The sequence below is a fragment of the Berghia stephanieae genome, chromosome 3 (assembly GCF_034508935.2).
Source record: "Berghia stephanieae isolate SIO BIC M18660-M18661 chromosome 3, UCSD_Bste_1.3, whole genome shotgun sequence".
NCBI classification, from domain to species: Eukaryota; Metazoa; Mollusca; class Gastropoda; order Nudibranchia; family Aeolidiidae; genus Berghia; species Berghia stephanieae.
The window spans coordinates 84479864-84497363 of record NC_088362.1 but is presented as its reverse complement, the minus strand read 5'-3'; the positions used below and the strand labels follow the sequence as shown (position 1 = coordinate 84497363).

At 35.8% G+C, this 17500-nt stretch overlaps 1 long non-coding RNA gene across 1 annotated transcript in view; it reads left to right on the top strand.

The window, feature by feature from the left end:
• LOC144969679 (uncharacterized) overlaps positions 1 to 17500 on the top strand; it is a 37738-nt gene that overhangs the window by 481 nt on the left and 19757 nt on the right. Inside the window, exon 2 of the long non-coding RNA XR_013644802.1 lies at positions 531 to 701. This is a non-coding gene — a long non-coding RNA (uncharacterized LOC144969679). The remainder of the gene's footprint in view (positions 1 to 530; positions 702 to 17500) is intronic.

Genomic DNA, 17500 nt, shown 5'->3' with positions numbered 1-17500 from the left:
ATAATTCATAGGACCTTGTATTCGATGATGATGTGTTTAAAAGTGTTTGTTCAAAATCGTTTTTTAAAAAGAAAAATTATGGTTATTTACTTTAATATCGGAACCAGACTTATGATCTCCACAACTGCCACCACAACCATAACTAACATCATCGTCACTATTACTATCACTACAATTGTCAACACCACCGATGTCACCACCACCAACACCACCAACACCATCATCATCATCATCATCATCGTCGTCGTCATCGTCGTCGTCGTCGTCATCATCATCATCATCATCATCACCATCAACATCACCACTACCACCACCATCACTGCCACCACCACCATCATCACTACTACCACAACCACCACTATCATCACTACCACTACCACCACCACCACCACCACCATCATCACCACCACAACAATCACCATCATCACCATCATCACCACAACTATCACCATCATCACAATATCATTCACCTTAACTTTAATGTATTTAAATATTTCCCCACCGAAATGCCCATTTCAAACACTACAAAGTACGAGACCCATCATTGACGCATTCTTTTCTTCCAAGGATTAACCACCACCACCATCATCATCATATGTGTTTAGAATTACAACTTAACTTGTTTTGACGTTAATCAAAATATTCATCACATTTAACGTCAAATTCCAACTAGTCTCTATGGATAATAAAGGCAAATATTGGTGAGTAGTTTTAGTTTGTTCAATCAGTTAAACGTGTTTACACCACCGACATTCAATATAACATCAACCATCATAATATCATAACGATGACAAAATTATGAGCACCTGTCACGACAGCAAAATCAGCGAAAGTAGAAACATCAACAACCACGTTCACGACCACCACCACTACTACTACTACTACTACTACTACTACTACTACTACTACTGCTACTGCTACTACTACTACTACTACTACTACTACTACTACTACTACTACTACTACTACTACTACTACTACTACTACTACTATACTACTATACTACTACTACTACTACTACTACTACTATTACTATTACTACTACTACTACTACTACTACTACTACTACTACTACTACTACTACTACTACTACTACTACTACTACTACTACTACCGTCATCACCACACTGCCTCCCCTACCTCGTCCTCCTCCTCCTCCCCTTCATCCTCTCACAACTGCTACTACTGCTCTCACCGTACTTTGTTGTAAAATGAGCCGTTGTCTCTGGAAAAAAAATAATTAATATCGCCTAACAGGCGTCATGTCTCGTTCTTTATGTTGCGTATTGCTGTTGGTGAAGGACCCTTTGTAAAGCGCTTTGAGCACGAATAGTGGATATTGCGCTATATAAAAGTTCAAATTTATTTACTACTACTACTACTACTACTACTACTACTACTACTACTACTACTACTACTACTACTACTACTATTACTACTACTACTACTACTACTACTACTACTACTACTACTACTACTACTACTACTACTACTACTACTACTACTACTACTACTACTACTACTACTACTACTACTACTACTACTAACTCCTCCTCTACCATCACCACAACAATCACCACCGGTAAAGAAGTTTTGCACACTACCATCAACAATTGTGTTCAAATTCTTGACCATTATTCATGCAATGGGAAGGGTTCCATTGTGATTTTTCCTCGCAGTTTGATTTTAATAGCCGATTCCCTGATGGGTGTGACGGGTTTTGAACAGGACACGCAGAGACATCTTCTGTACTACATTATTTACAATAGAAATAAATGTGAGGAATTTGTCATTTTGATATCACGTTACCGGACAGAAAGATTAGTAACGCTGGAAATGATATGCATTGATCTTTTTCTTCCCCCCCCCCCCCTCTTTTTGAAAATAAAAACACTAACACCAAGGTCAAATTCAGCACGAACATAAAAATGGGCAGAAGGAAAGAATGCCCCCTGAATGAAACAAGTATTAACCAAAAAAAAATATGAAAAAGAAAGAAAACAAAACAGTACAAACCAAAAAAAACCCCTAAAAAAACTTGAGCCTTGAGCTTTTATGTCACACAATATCCACTAAACTTGCTCAAAGCGCTTAACAAAGGGTCCCTGACAAACAGCAAAACGTAACATGTACAGAACGAGAAATGTCGCCTGTTTGGCGATAATACATTTTTTCCGACAGAGACAAAAGCTGTTAACGGCCAGGTACTCATTTTACATCTGAGTACGGTGAGAGAATGTGAGTAAAGAGTCTTTTCCAAAGACCCAGGACCCACATAGCCTCACAAACTCCCCAAGGGTTTAGCATCAAAAGAACATCTGGATTAGTTTCCCGAAATGTCGAAATAGTGTCGACATACTGGTAAGTATCAAAACTGCTTTCCTCATATGTTACCACACTTTGAGAAGCTACTCCTACTTTTCATGTCAATCTCTCAGTTATTATTTTATTTCATTAAAGAACTTCATGATTATTTAGCCAAGAGAGTTCTGTTAAAACAAAATCTTTCCATCGCTCTTCAAAACAACTGAATATCACTGTCTTATTGTGTTGAAACGACATATTTTGTACTTTTCACACATACAAACAAACACACACGCACGCACACACGCACATACACAAACACACACACACACACACACACACAGACACACATATATATATATTTATATATATATATATATATATACACATATATATATATAAATATATATATATATATATATATATATATATATATATACTTTGGTATATATATATATTATATATATATATATATTATATATATATATATATATATATTTATACATTATATATATATATATATATATATATATATATATATATATATATATATATATTATATATATATATACTTCTGGTATAACCTCCAATACATTCGTTTAATCGTGATTCATCTTGGCTACAATCGTACAGAGAAATTCTTCTCCTCTTTCCAGTCCGTGTCAACCTGTCTCTCCCTTTGTCCTCGTGGATTTCCATTGACAGAAATAATAAACTTCCAGTCACCCCTTCACCCTTTATTATCGTTACCCCTTTTGTGTCGATTCCCAAAGAACTCCGTGTTCAACCCTCAATTCTAAACATCCTTCAATTAAAAGGTTTGGACCAAGTCATTCATTATCGGAATCCCATGTTTTCATTGACATCAAGTTCCATGAACCTCCCTTTCATATGTTACTGTTCTCAGTATAGATGTAAGAAACCACGGTATTAAAATAGAGTTGTTTCTCTATGGCAATGCACTTTGTTTACTTATTAGATCCATTCATTCGTTCTAAATATCACGAAACGTCAATCACACAGCAATACATGAATATCTTTTCATTCATACTATTTTACTGGCGTGAGATGACCCAGTGGGTTAAATAACTTCAGCCGAATACGTTTTACAAGGAAGGGGTCCAACGCCAACAACAAAACATAACTAGTAGGATGAGACACGACGCATTTTACTATCTCCTCTTACCAATCAATTTCAGAATTTTCGACGAAACTTCATCCCACCAAACACAATAATACATTTTTCTTACTGAAACAGAAAAGCAACAAGTACATTTTACATTATAATATTATGTTTCAGTAAAATGAGCTCTACAACACCGTGTCAAGTTTTTATAGATATAACAATGATAAGTATTTAGTTTTAAGCTTCAATTTATTTGACAAAGTGGCGTTGTTAAGTTATTCACCTTAACGCCAATATCACATTATATCATTCGTCTGTAGTGTTTCATTCATCCTGTTTATTGATAAAGAGGAAACCCGAAACGTCCACAGTATCTGTCTTCGTCTAATAAATTGAAGCTTACAATTCAATATTTATTGTTATTTTTTCTTTTGAGCTTCAAGCAGCAGCATTTTCATTATAGCTGTAACAAAACATTTCCTTTAAAATTTGTGATGTACAAAAGAAATCAAAATAAGAAAAGTGTTGGTTGCATCGTAACGAATATGACAATTTTCCTGTGGTGGTAAGAAGAGGATTAAGGTGCTATAACCACTATATATTTTATTTTTGGACAAAGACATCGCCGTTAATGTCAGGTTCTCATTTAACACCTGCTCGATGCGAGAATATGGGTACAGAGTTTTTTCCAAACGGGACTCGAACCTGGGACCAACCTGGCACCAACAGTTCCAAGCTTGGTGCAGACCATCAAACTACAAAGTCACGTCGATTTTACTCCAATATTTTGAAAGATATTGATTTTATTTTCAGAAACAAATCAATTCAGACTTGAAGAATAATATTGTAATTTTACATAAATTGAACTTTTATACGTTCTCGGTCTATGGGTTAAATTGATTCAGGTGGGGGAAAAAAAACCCAAACTAAAATTAATGTATATAATATGATGACGTCAGATGACACTGTATTCCTACCCACGTCATGAGATAACAGTTAATCCCTCCTTGTTTGTCAAAGGATCTCCTTCCGCCGCTATCTTTACGCTTTCCTCGTCGTGACCACGAGACGCTATCTTAACGAGATCCAATATTCATAAAATAGCTTTCAAAAGTTGTTGGCCGAATCCAAGACCAGCGATAATAGGGCTAAGTATATTATTATAACCAAATATCGTAAACTGACCTCGTACCAATCACTCAATTTGACCAGATTTCTTGTACCTAATGAATCGATGGTTTAAAATGACCCCAACTTGTCAAAAAATCTGACATCCGTGACTTAATGTTAATAACATTTCTTAAACGACTTGATGCATCTATTAAGTCCTCGGATAAATACATTATGACAAATTAGGGACATCCTAATCTGAATAAGTATATTTGAAATAAGATTATATAGCCGAAATAAGAAAATGGAATTTGGCCAGTTTACAGCAGCATAAAAGCATTACACTAACCAAACATTGAAAAAGTAGCTTACTTTGGCCTGAAAACTTTAACCTTATGAATCAGTTAATTAAAATGACTGTCATCTTGTCCAAAAAATGTCAACCTGAGACTTGTTCTTATCTTAAACGACTTAATATTTTGATGCGGCTTTGTGAGCAGCTTGTGCTTTGACAATCACTTTCGGATCAATAGGTCCTAGGTTTGGGTCCCGCTCTAAGAGGTGCAAAGTTTAGTTGATTGAAAATGCTTTTTTCTTTCAGATTCTCTCACTCCTGCGTAAAAAAATGCCTATCTCGCCGGAAGCAACGTTGTCTCTGTCGAAATAAAAAAGATTGTAATATCCCCTTACGGGCGTCATGTTTCGTCATACCGTTGTATTACAGTTGTCTAGGGACCTTTGTAAAGCGCTTTGAGTACTTTGCGGGAATATTGGTCTTTGTAAATGCTCGTATTAAAAACCCTCACCTTACCGATTATTTTCAGGACTATTCCTGCAATACCCACCAACCCAACACAAACATTTTTTTTGTACTCTCAAACTCAAAACCAATAAGAACATACCATACATAATTTATTCAACAAGACGGGCTAAAACAGTGTTAAGTTGTTATTGCTATAATTATGACAAAGATTTTCTTCAATTTTTGTGATGTACAAAACAATTCTAATGTGAAAAGAAGAATCTTCATTGTATCGTAACCAATGTGACGATTTTCCTGTAGTTGGTAAGGAGAGGATCAAAAGACATCTCAGGTTTAAGATATTTTTACAAGCCAGGGTCATTGATAGGGAGCTTCATTATTTGAAATATTTATTAAAATATTACATTTTTGATTGCTCGCATTACAATCCTCGGAATGTTACGATCATAGCAGGGATGTTTTTAAAACCTTGAACTTTTATTTATCAATGGCCTTTGACCAAAGAAACCCAAAATACGATACATAGTTGCCCATTCAATGAAATTTTGTCCTTTCAATGAACATGATGATAAGTCGATCAGTTTAAAATTAATGATTAAGTGTTGAATAAAATTTGGACTCCATTTCTATTGTTTTATGAGATAAAACAATTTTCGACTTCACAAGAGAACTCTACAGAGCTTTTTATTTGAACACGGAGAGATATATTTTCTGAATTTAATATCATATATAATTCGCTCATCTATCGTAGAATTATTTCCCAATGTTTAGAATGGAAAATGCTTGGTTCATATAAATTTTAAGAAATTGATTGTAATATTCAAAATGATGAAAGGAACCGCACCTGGTATTGATTCAATTCAAGTACCTACTCCCACCCCATTGTCATCCTCGCTTGTCGGAAAGTGGACTCATAACCCACGTGATAAAAATGATGGCGTCTGTTTTCGAATGGATTTGACGACACAAATGTGATTTTTCGATAAACTCATCACGATGTCCAATCCATCTTACAATACATGCAAACCATCTTCATTTGAACATCATGCAAAATTTGGTGACTGTTGGTCCAGTGGTTTCAGAGCCTTAGTGTCACAAAGATCCAAATTGCCAAATATAATATAAGAAGATGTTATATGCTTGAAGATGCTCGAAGCGGTTTATATAGGATCCCTAGCCAACAACACTTAACATGTAATACAATACTGTAAGGCTTTTTATCGACAGGTAAAACGTTGTCGCCGGCCTCATTCAACAATTTAATGCGGGGAGAGAATCTAAGTAAAATTCTTTTCCAAAGACATTTTTCCCACACAGAGACAACGCTGTTAATGACCAGGTACTCATTTTACATCTTTTCCAGGACCTAACTTTGCACCGCTCAGACCGGGTATGAAACCCGGACCTACCGGTTCCAAGGCGAGTGCCATACAACTTGACCACAAAGCCATAATATGTTGTATTACACGTTGCACCAGCATCGGGTTAAATGTCGATATCGATAAATCAAGTGACACGATTTCCCTTTTAACCACAAAACATTGCAATTCTTGTAGGCGATTTTTATTGAGACGAAAGGGTTACCGATAATCGATCGGGTACGGCACCCATTGAGTGTCTGTTGCGCTAGGAATGGGCCCTTTACGATGAAAACCTATTATGTCAACGGACAACTTAAACATGGCAGCACCGACTCCCCGGCAGTATTGTTGAGTTGAAACGGGGATGACAACCCTACCTTAAAAATAATCATTGATGAAATGCGTTTCAGTCAGAAAGATTAAGTTCTCAACATTGCTGCGAAATTTCAAATGTAGGACTGCAAGAATACTTTTACTATCACTCGCTGACTCACTCAATCATCCCATGACCCGATGGTCGTCGGGGGCGGGGGGGGGGGGGGGGGGGGGGGATGCAGCCTTCACTATCTGGTACCACTTATCTCAGTCATTGGCCTTTTCGATCAGCCTGTGCAGGTCTAATGTCAAACCTGGCCATTCCTAGATGAGGTCCTGCCACATTTATTTATTTATTTTGTGTTACTCTTCTCTGTTGAACTCCCAGCGTGCCTTGCATTACTGTCTTGCAAAAGCTGTAGTCTTTCCAATTGGATTCAATAGTCTGATGTCACGTCGCCCAGCAACAAAGAAAATCGGTACCTTTTATTCTTCACGCTGGCTAGAACTTTTCATATGTCATGTGATCAGAATTTATAAAAGTCAAAACATGATCATATTTATAATGTTTTTCTCCTCTGGATACACTTTTTTTGCTCGTCGGAGAAATATTTCATAAGGGCGTCGGCCATTGTTCCGATAGTTTAGAGCCAGTTACTAAGTTACCATGCGTCATTACGAGGGAAGTGGCGTCATGACTGTTGAACCTTATTAATTGCCCAAACGATGAAAGTTTCCGTCTTCTAACCATTGCTAGCAGTTGTTCCTGTCTTCCCGCCAGCTTTTCCACATCTTCAAGAATATTATCGGTAGATATTCCAGGTATGACACACGGAGGATCTTCCGGTAACTCTTGCTCTCAAGTGCATCGATTCGCCTTTCTAGTTCTTTTAATATACCTTTCCAATAACCTTAACCATGCTGTTTCTCATGAAAAGTTATCAATTTTTACACCAATGGGTGAAAATTTAACAGACATCAAAATATTTTACTTTTAGAGTTGTCATCGTGGTTAAAGCACTGTTAATCGTCAAAATCTTTTTCTTTCTTTTTAAATTTTTTTTTCTATATTTGCTTAAGAAAAAAAAATCTTTCTTTCTTTTTCTTTCTTTGGAGTGAAACGGATGCTTACGGAATATGAATATTTCCCGAACTCGGCGTGACCTTATGTGCTGGTCTAATAACCCAAATTGGTATCCAAATATTATGATCTCATTGTTGTAATGGAAATACTCTCAAACCAACGCAACATATTGTCCAAACCCATAATTTAATTCATTTCGGTTATCGGACCTGTAAATGTATGCACGTCGCCCGAACTACTTTTTCTTTGATATTTCCTTTTATTGTTTTTGTTTTACAAAGTATAACCATTGTTTCAAAAAACCTATCATGATATACAATAACCCCCCCCCCCCTTCCCATTTTTGGTTTAAAATTAAAGGAGTATTATAATATATATATTTAAAAAAGTGAGCTTTATATAGCGCAATATCCACTAAATGTGCTCAAAGCGCTTTACAAGGGGTCCCTGGTCAACAACAACATTTAACATGTAGGACGGGACATGGCGCCTGTCAGGCGATATTACAATTTTTCGGACAAAGACAACGCTGTTAACGGCCAGGTACTCATTTTACACCTGAGTACGATGAGAGAATGTGAGTAAAGAGCCTTTTCTAAGAACTCAACTATGCGCCGAGCGCGAGGCTCTAACCCAGGACCTTCCGATCCGAAAGCGAGTGTCATACCACTAGACCACATTGCCGCATACTGTATTATTACAATCTCATCGTTTGCAATCAAGCCAAAACAACATTGATATCCTCGTCAATTTCACAATTCAACTTATGTGACCAACCGAGTCAATCAGGTATTATGTGGAGATGAACCAATTTAAGAAAATTGAGTTTAAAGCAACGTATACTTATTTGCAAGTCCGATAACCCAAATTGTTATGGTCTCATCGTTGTAATGGAAATACTTTCAAACCAAATCAATTTATTGTCCATTACAACGATGTAAATCAAGCCCATAATTGCGTTCTATTATCAGACCTGATAATAGCGTATCTGGGCTTAACGTCAAAATGATCAAAATTACGAATTTGAGTTTTTTTCCTCCTTTAAAAAAAGTTATAGAAACCTATCACTCCGACGTGTACTTATTTGCAGGTCTGATAACCCAATTCATTATGGGCTCAATGTTGTTATGGACATCTCAAAAAATGACGCAAAATATTGACCACAATCACGTTCAGATGTCAGATCTGCATATGTACACGTCGGTTCACTCCCTTCAGCGAAAACATTAATTAGACTCAAATCTGATCCTAAAAAAAAGAGAAATTTATAAAAAAAAAATTTTTCCTTTTAAGGATCACCCAACATAATCCCGTTGTTTTCGGTTTGTCACAATTTAGCGTAGGGGATGGTCTTGTTCAAACATTTTCCTGTGCACATCTCATCGACGTGCCACTCAGTGCAGCCTCTCGGTAAACTCAGAGAGAAATGCAAACGGGGCTACCAGCTGGCCACGTGGATAGCCAAAATTGGCCACCCAGAGAATCGCGTTTTTATTTTTCAAAATTTCAACGGAAAAAAACCTCTAAATCAAAGACAAGTTTCCCCAGTTTAGTCAATTTTTTGTTTATCAAAACCGATCAATAATTTTTTAAGGGTGTCAGAGTGTTAGTAGTGATTGGCTGCTTTTGAAGTGGAAATTGGCCACGAGGAACTCCGGCCATCTGGCAATCCTGAATGCAATATAACCTTTAAAAGGTCTTGTAAGTCATTGAGGGATTTTCGTATGTGAACAGGAATTTTCGCCTTATTTACTTTCACCAGAATTTACATTCTCCTAAGAAATGAAGTTGACACCAATCAACTCATTGTTACTGTTTCTAGAAAGCCAGTTGGGTGATTGATTCTTATTCTATCAGGCTATTAAAGTTTGAGGATACACATATTTTTGTGTGTTGTATGCTTAATCTTGCAGGATGATTTTGTATTTTGCTTAAACGCATAAGATCAATTGATGCTATTGATTGAAAGTAAAATGTTACATGTTTTGCCCGCCAGACCAATTGTACAAACACACAAAATCTTTAAAAATTATAGTCTGAGAGATTTCAGTGAGAACCATGCACCCAAGTGACGGTTGAAAAACAATAAATATAGGTCATTTTCAATCGTTCTTTTGCAAGGCTATTTGAAGACATTCCTAAATAAAAAATTAAAAAAAGAAGAAAGATCCAGACACATTTTTCATTTAGAAGTTTAGCAAATTTGTGGCAGGCCTCCCCGAAACGGTATTTACTTTGCAGGGCCGGCAATGGGTTGCCTTTAAAATGAAATATGTTTTCTATTTTGACCTTGTAATCTGAGTTTCGCTGACATGTTTTACATAATATGATTAAATTCTCTGGCGTATTTCTTTTTAAAATATTGACTAAAATATATACAACAGCTTCCACCCCCCCCCCTTTAAACAAAAACAAAAACAAAAACAAAACACCCCCAACGCAAAGTAAGACAAACAAACAGAAAAAAAGAAAACAGAATAAATCATTTAAAACAAACGCCCCCCCCCCGCCCCCTCTCCCCCCCCCCCAAAAAAAAATAAAATAAAGAAAGATCGAATTACTCAAAACTCAAGATCGAGTTGTACATTTTTGCTGGTTTTATTATGGGCTTGATTTAGCAGTGATCGTCGTTGTTTCGCTTTGTTTCAAATAATTTTTATAACAACAATGAGTCCATAACAATTTGGGTTATCAGACCTGCAAATAAGTACGCGACGTTTAAAACTCTTCTTCAAACAACAAAAACATATTCATTTCAAGAATTATTACTGGTTACAATTTGTAAGGTAGAATAGCTTTAAATATTTTTCTTGTGTATTTTCTGCTCCTGACATTCACCCCGATGCCCTTTCACCATTTTGACCCAAATAATTGACATTTTGATTCTCTACTGACTCAACAAAAGTTTTAATTGAGTGATCGGAGTCTAAAACTAAAAAGACATTTCAGTAGTTCAAGATTTGTCCATTGTAATCCTTTTCGTTATACCAAATGCCCTTACGATAGGGTAGAAAAGTCGTGACGTCACATAATATATACTTTTCCTGTTCCAAACTCCTTGGAAGTGACCAGTCTTTCGGTGGACTAATAATAAATAGGTTAAATATTGAATCATGAGGTGACTTAATTATTTTAATAGCAGGATGTATAGGCAGATTCTAAGGATTATGGGACGTAAAAGAGCGAGGATTTTATTGCCGACCAGCATATATTTAGACTAGAAAATAAGATGCCATCACTCTGAAACCAGAAGATCATTTACACAAGGTATGCATTCAGTCCTACGGAAGAGTGGATTTACATTTCCAATGAGATAGGAACCAGTTTTGGACATCACACTTTTGTTCCCTATTGTTTACATTTTGTAAAAGTCCTGTAAAATGTTATTCATGTTCTTTGTTTTGTCACCACACGATCATATCTCTGCCGTACTTTGGAAAAACCCATAATATTTTAAGATTTGTCCAGATAACTTGTCCTTCAAATATCGATCGATTTAAATGACTCCCATCTTGGCAAAAAACTCTCAAATCCTAGACCTCGCGAAGTCCCAGGTTTGAGATTTTTTTGCCATGCAGATGAGGGTCATTTAAATCGATCGATATGTGAAGGACGAGTTTTCTGGCCAAATTTTAAAAGATGGGTTTTTCCAGATTACGGCAGAGCTCTATTTATATATTATACGAGTAGATCAAAAACTATGCTACGATTTTGCCAATTTTGTTTCAAGGCAAATGTAAAGTGTCAAATATACTCGATTTCTAATCTCGATCAACCGTTATCTATTTCTGGTAACACTCCAAACTCTTTGGTGTTCTTTGATAACCCCAGTATGTCGTGGATCAAATGGATGGCGGTCCCCAAATCTTTTGACACACTCACCAGTCTAGTTTGGATAACACGATTTTATCTGATAACATGTGTTTGCCTAGGGATAGACATTATTATGAAAAGGGTAAAAGTTACGTTTACTTATCCCGCCCAACCGTGCCCATTAGTTTGTGTGTTGATTGTATAGATAGATGAAATAGATGTGCAAGATGTACATTGGCGTAATAAGACATGGTACGTGCAAGAGCAGGTCATTATAAGAAATGAAAGAAGTAATTTACCGCCCTGACACAACTTTAGCACCAAGAGGAATTTATGTTCTTCGGTTTTGCTCGCAAAAAGACGCTAGTTGAACATCTACTTGTTGTTCTAATTGCTGAGTTGATTATTTAGTGACTTGGTTTCTTTTTATTATATTATCTTAAAAAGTTTTTGGTATTTGTAACTCTTGATAGACGCGGAACGCAATAAAAGATGATAGATAAGTAGAATTGTGCGGCAAAGATCAATAAGTTTTGAAGAAATTTTACAATATTCAGCGGAATGATTGACGTGCACGATATGGTGTGTTAATAAGAAATAACGTTTACCATTTAAAGGAAATAATTAGATTTTTCTCAATGCGATTTTTTCCCCCCATTTCTTTTCGTCTCTCTATTTTGATTATAATATGACTCACCGGAAACTGATATGGCATAATATATGATTTTAGCTACAACCCTTAAAATACAGATCTGCCTACCTGAAAAGTTAGAAATTTGTAGTTTTCAGGAGACAAAATAATGGTCACTAAAGTTAGCGTAATTTATGCCCACCTTGCACTCTCCAAGACTGAAAAACAGAAGTCCTAAATACAAGTATTCTGACACCAATTGTTCATTTTCAAGAAGTTTTATTGAAACGTCGTAGATGGTCCAAAATTCGTAGTACAGTTATACCAATTTTTCGATGTAGTGCATGATTGAAATACAAATTAATATTTAATAGAGTGGTCGCTTCAGGCAGCAAAACTTATTGCGTAGGTACCAGTATAATACGTATTGAACAACACGAATATAACAGCTTAAAAAAAACCCCAACAAAACAACAACCTTGACATCGGATTTTACCTTAAGTAGTATCGGTTTAATTGTTTTTGTTATTGACTGAAGAAGGGTTTTGATCCCGAACCGTTCCATGTTCAGTACTAGGGCCTTATTCAAAAGGTAACAGGCAATTGCTATTGTCCCTTTCACACAATAGAAACTGGGGTAAACTCTGAAGAACTACCTTTTTTTACAATTGAATTTGGTTATTAGACCTGCTAATATGTGCACAAACGAAAATTCGACACCTTTTGTGTTGGTTTTTATAAATAGACACATCATTTAGACCAATAAAATAATGACCGGGAGTTGAATGTAATAGCGTTTTCTTAACTTTGTCAAATTTGTATATACTTTGTGTGGCTCTATGGCTCAGCGGTACGATGCCTCGTCTTACCACTAAAAGCCAAGCAATGTTAAGCGAGATTAGTGGCCGATGGGTGACAATGATCATGGAATATTCTGGTCCCGACGTTATGTCCTTGGGTAAGGCACTTTACATACCTTACCCACTCAGCTGTGAATGAGTACCTGACTACAGACAGTGACGGATATTATAAGACTGTAAGTACAAAAATGACGCCTAACAGACGACTGGTACTGCATGAATTGGAAATATAGTTCAATTTGGTCTACTGGGGAAATAAATAAACCATTGTGAAGCTCATTGAGTATGGCAAAATCGTGGAAATCTGCTATCTAGATGTTAACATTTATTTATGTGTTTTTATATCTCTCAATGTTTTTTTTTTTAATTAATAGATTTTGAAAACTTATAAAGAGTTTTAATCAAAAGGCATTGTACGTACTATCTATCTATGAACAGTGCAATTTCAATGTGTTATTGAAAATGACACGACACGCAAATACTTAGATAAATATTCATCGTGTGCTAAGAATAATAGTATCTACGTGATGATGTGCTAAAACATTTTAATTTACTTATCGCGTCTAACTATATAGAGAAACAGTTGAACCGTCGTACACTTAATTCAATATGGGCTCATTGTTGTAATAGAAATCTTTTAAAAAATGACATAAAATATTGTCCATTACAACAATGTTAAACAAGGCCCATGATTGCGTTCGGATGTCAGACCTGCATATCTGTAAACGTCGAGTTGAACGGGACCAAATTGTGATTTTGAAATTAAAATGACCAAAAAAAAAAAAAAAAAAAAAATACATTTAAAAATATGAATTTTTAGGTTTATGTACTTGATAAATCTATATTTATTATTCAAAATGAAACAATTCAACGGAATCCCATTTTCACACTTTTTAATATTGATTCAATTTATCATCATCAAACCCACTCCGACTTTACACCATTTTGATAAAATGGGTGACAAATGTGAAAACAGCTTTACAGTGTAAAGGTAGATAAATACAACCCTTGACCCAGTTATATAAAATACACACTTCGAAACTTGACAGTGATGAATCTAGTATTTCTTCTTCAAACAATGATTCTATTCTCATTTTTAAGTCTCAATTTCAATACGATTCAATAGTCTGATGTCACGCCGCCTGGCAACGGCGGCCATCTTGGTTCTAAACAAAGAAAATCATTCCTTTATATTTTTCATGCTGGCTAGAACTTTTCATATGCCTTGTGATCAGAATGTGTAAAAGTCAAAACATGATCAAATTTATGTTTTTTTCCCCTCTGGATGCCCTATATGCTCGCGGAGAACTATTTCATACGGGCGTCCGCCATTGTTCCGATAGTTTAGAGCCAGTGTTACTAAGTTACCATCGTCATTAGGAAGGAAGTGACGTTACGACTATTGAAGAGTATTCACAAAAGGTATGTCCTGCTTTGTCAATGCCGTATTTGATATTTGGGGAATGATTTGGATCGACGTGCAGTCATTTGCAGGTCTGATAACCCAATTCTTTTTGGGTTCATTGTTGTAATAGAAATCTCAAATAATGGCGCAAAATATTGTCATGTCCATTTAACAATGTTAAACTAGGCCCACAAGTGGTTTGGATCTCAGACCTGCATATATGTACATGTCAATTGAGATGAATTATTATTGCGTTTTATCTGAAAATGATAAGGAAAAAAAAGTTTGAGAGTTTTTGCCAAGATGAGATCGACATGTGAAGGACGAGTTTCCTGGCCACATTTTTAAATACTTGTTTTTCCAGAGTACGGCAGTTAGCTGGTTAAAGACCCTCTCCCCCAGCGAAGGAAGTACCACCCACCCCCCCCCCCCCAAAAAAAAAAAAAAAAAAAAAAAAAAGAAAAAAAAAGAAGAAGAAACAAAAACAAAAAAACAAAACAAAAGACTTATGAGGATGAAATTTTTTCTTTTCTCTTAAATCATTCATGTTCTATTCATGAGATAAAACCATGCAAATAATATTAATACAGTAAAGCACGGATATAAAGGACCATCCTGGACAGAAAACAAACAAACAAACAAATTCTAAATATAAGCATAGATCTATAGTTCTTTATCAAAGAGGAAATAATAATGGGAGAATTGAACCATATAAGTATATTCGTTATATCCGTGCATTCCTTTCAAGTGTGCTCATGTGCTAATTCTTTAAAATCTCAATTATTACAATCAAGAAATTTTATATTGCAATAAATCAACATCAAGATTGTATGGCTCGTTGGTTCATGGCAGTACGCTGTCTCGTCTTGTCACAAAAGTCAAGCAGGGTTAAGCGTGGTCAATGGACTGATAGTGACAGTGATGCTGGAAAATTCTGAATCCCAACGTTTGGCACTTTACACATATTACTACCCTACTCGACCCTGATGTGAATGAGTATCTGGCTATAGGCAGTGAAGGGTTTTGTCAGAATGTTGGTACATAAATTACGACTAACAAGTTACTGGTACTGTATGAAGTGGAAATATAGTTCCATTGTTGGCCTCTTGGGTGAATACATGAAACATTGTGAAGCTCCTTGAACATGTTAAATCCATGAAATGCGCTATGTTAATATTTATATATTTTATTTTAAAAAGAACAAGATTTGACAAATGAATTATACATCTTAATGACGAATACGTATTTTATCGTTTATCTATGCAATACTTTTAACGAACACACTCATAACAAACGTATGCTTAATGCCACCGCTTTGTAACCTATTATTCCGATTAATCAAAGAGCTACTAAACTTTTTTCTCTGCCTTAGATTCTTATTTGTAATCATTCTCTACTGGAATATAAATAAAGTAAAATGATCTTGGTCACCTTTTTGACCACTTTATAGGTTGGGTTCGAACCCGTTAGTTTTCCCTCCGAACCACAATGCCCATAGAACTATGGAGTTTAGCCCCTCTTCTGTTATGGCGTTTAACAGAAAATAGCAACGGCTCTCTAACCTTTTTTTAAAGGTCGCTAATTTATTTAAAAGATCGATTTCATTTTGGTCAGATTAATAAATAGTGGACAAAATTATGACTCGACGTATTTTCAGTTCTTCTGAAAAGGTTAAAGGTTAATTTTGTGAAATGAAGACATTCAGTTATTTCTCTTATTGCTTTTGTTGCTGTTGTTGTTGTTGTTGTTGTCGTTGTAGTTTATCATAAGAAAAGAACCGTCAACTTTCGATATAAAGCACCATACGTAAATGATTATTTTGAATGAAGTCGTAAAAATAATGTTGGCAACGTGTCGTGAATTACATTTTGCAGCACTCCAACAAAAACAGCAGGAAAAATAAGTAATAAACAATTATTAGTTGAAAATAAGATGATACAAGAACATAATAGATTTATACACGACAGAATACATCAGAGGTAAGTTAGTACTTATCGGAACGTTCAAAAGATAATCACCGAAGCGTGTCATCTTCGCTTTACTGTATTATGACTTGCGATTTAATTTATTTTAGAAAAACAGACAGGTGCTCTTTTTCTATTGTCATGGGTATAATATAACACCGCATCAAAAAACACGTTCTTCAGTTTGTATTTCATCAAATCATCCATGCATTTTGCAAATTTAGTCGATCCAGAAAGCAATTACTTTATTGATGCTATGCTTTTATGTAAAATAGTCACAACATCCGCCAGCGTGAGATAAAACATTGAGCTTGTATATAGCTCAGTATCCACTAAATGTGCTCAAAGCGCTTTACAAAGGGTCCCTGGCCAACATCAACACTTAACATGTAGGACGTGACATGACGCCTGTTAGGCGATATTACAATGTTTTCGGACAGAGAAAACGCTGTTAACGGCCAGGTACTTGTTTTACACCTGAGTACGGTGAGAAAATGTGAGTAAAGAGTCTTTTCCAAGGACTGAACTATGCGCCGAGCGAGGCTGGAACCCAGGACCTTCCGATCCGAAAGCGAGTGTCATACCACAAGACAACAACACAAAACTGTGTGTAACCTCGAGCGGTTATAGTTGGATTGATATCATTAAGTGAGAAGTAATCACAAAAATGGCTGTCTAAAAACAATATCAAAGAGCTGAGTAACGTTGATTTCGTTCGTTCTACACAAAACTGTGTGTAACCTCGAGCGGTTACAGTAGGATTG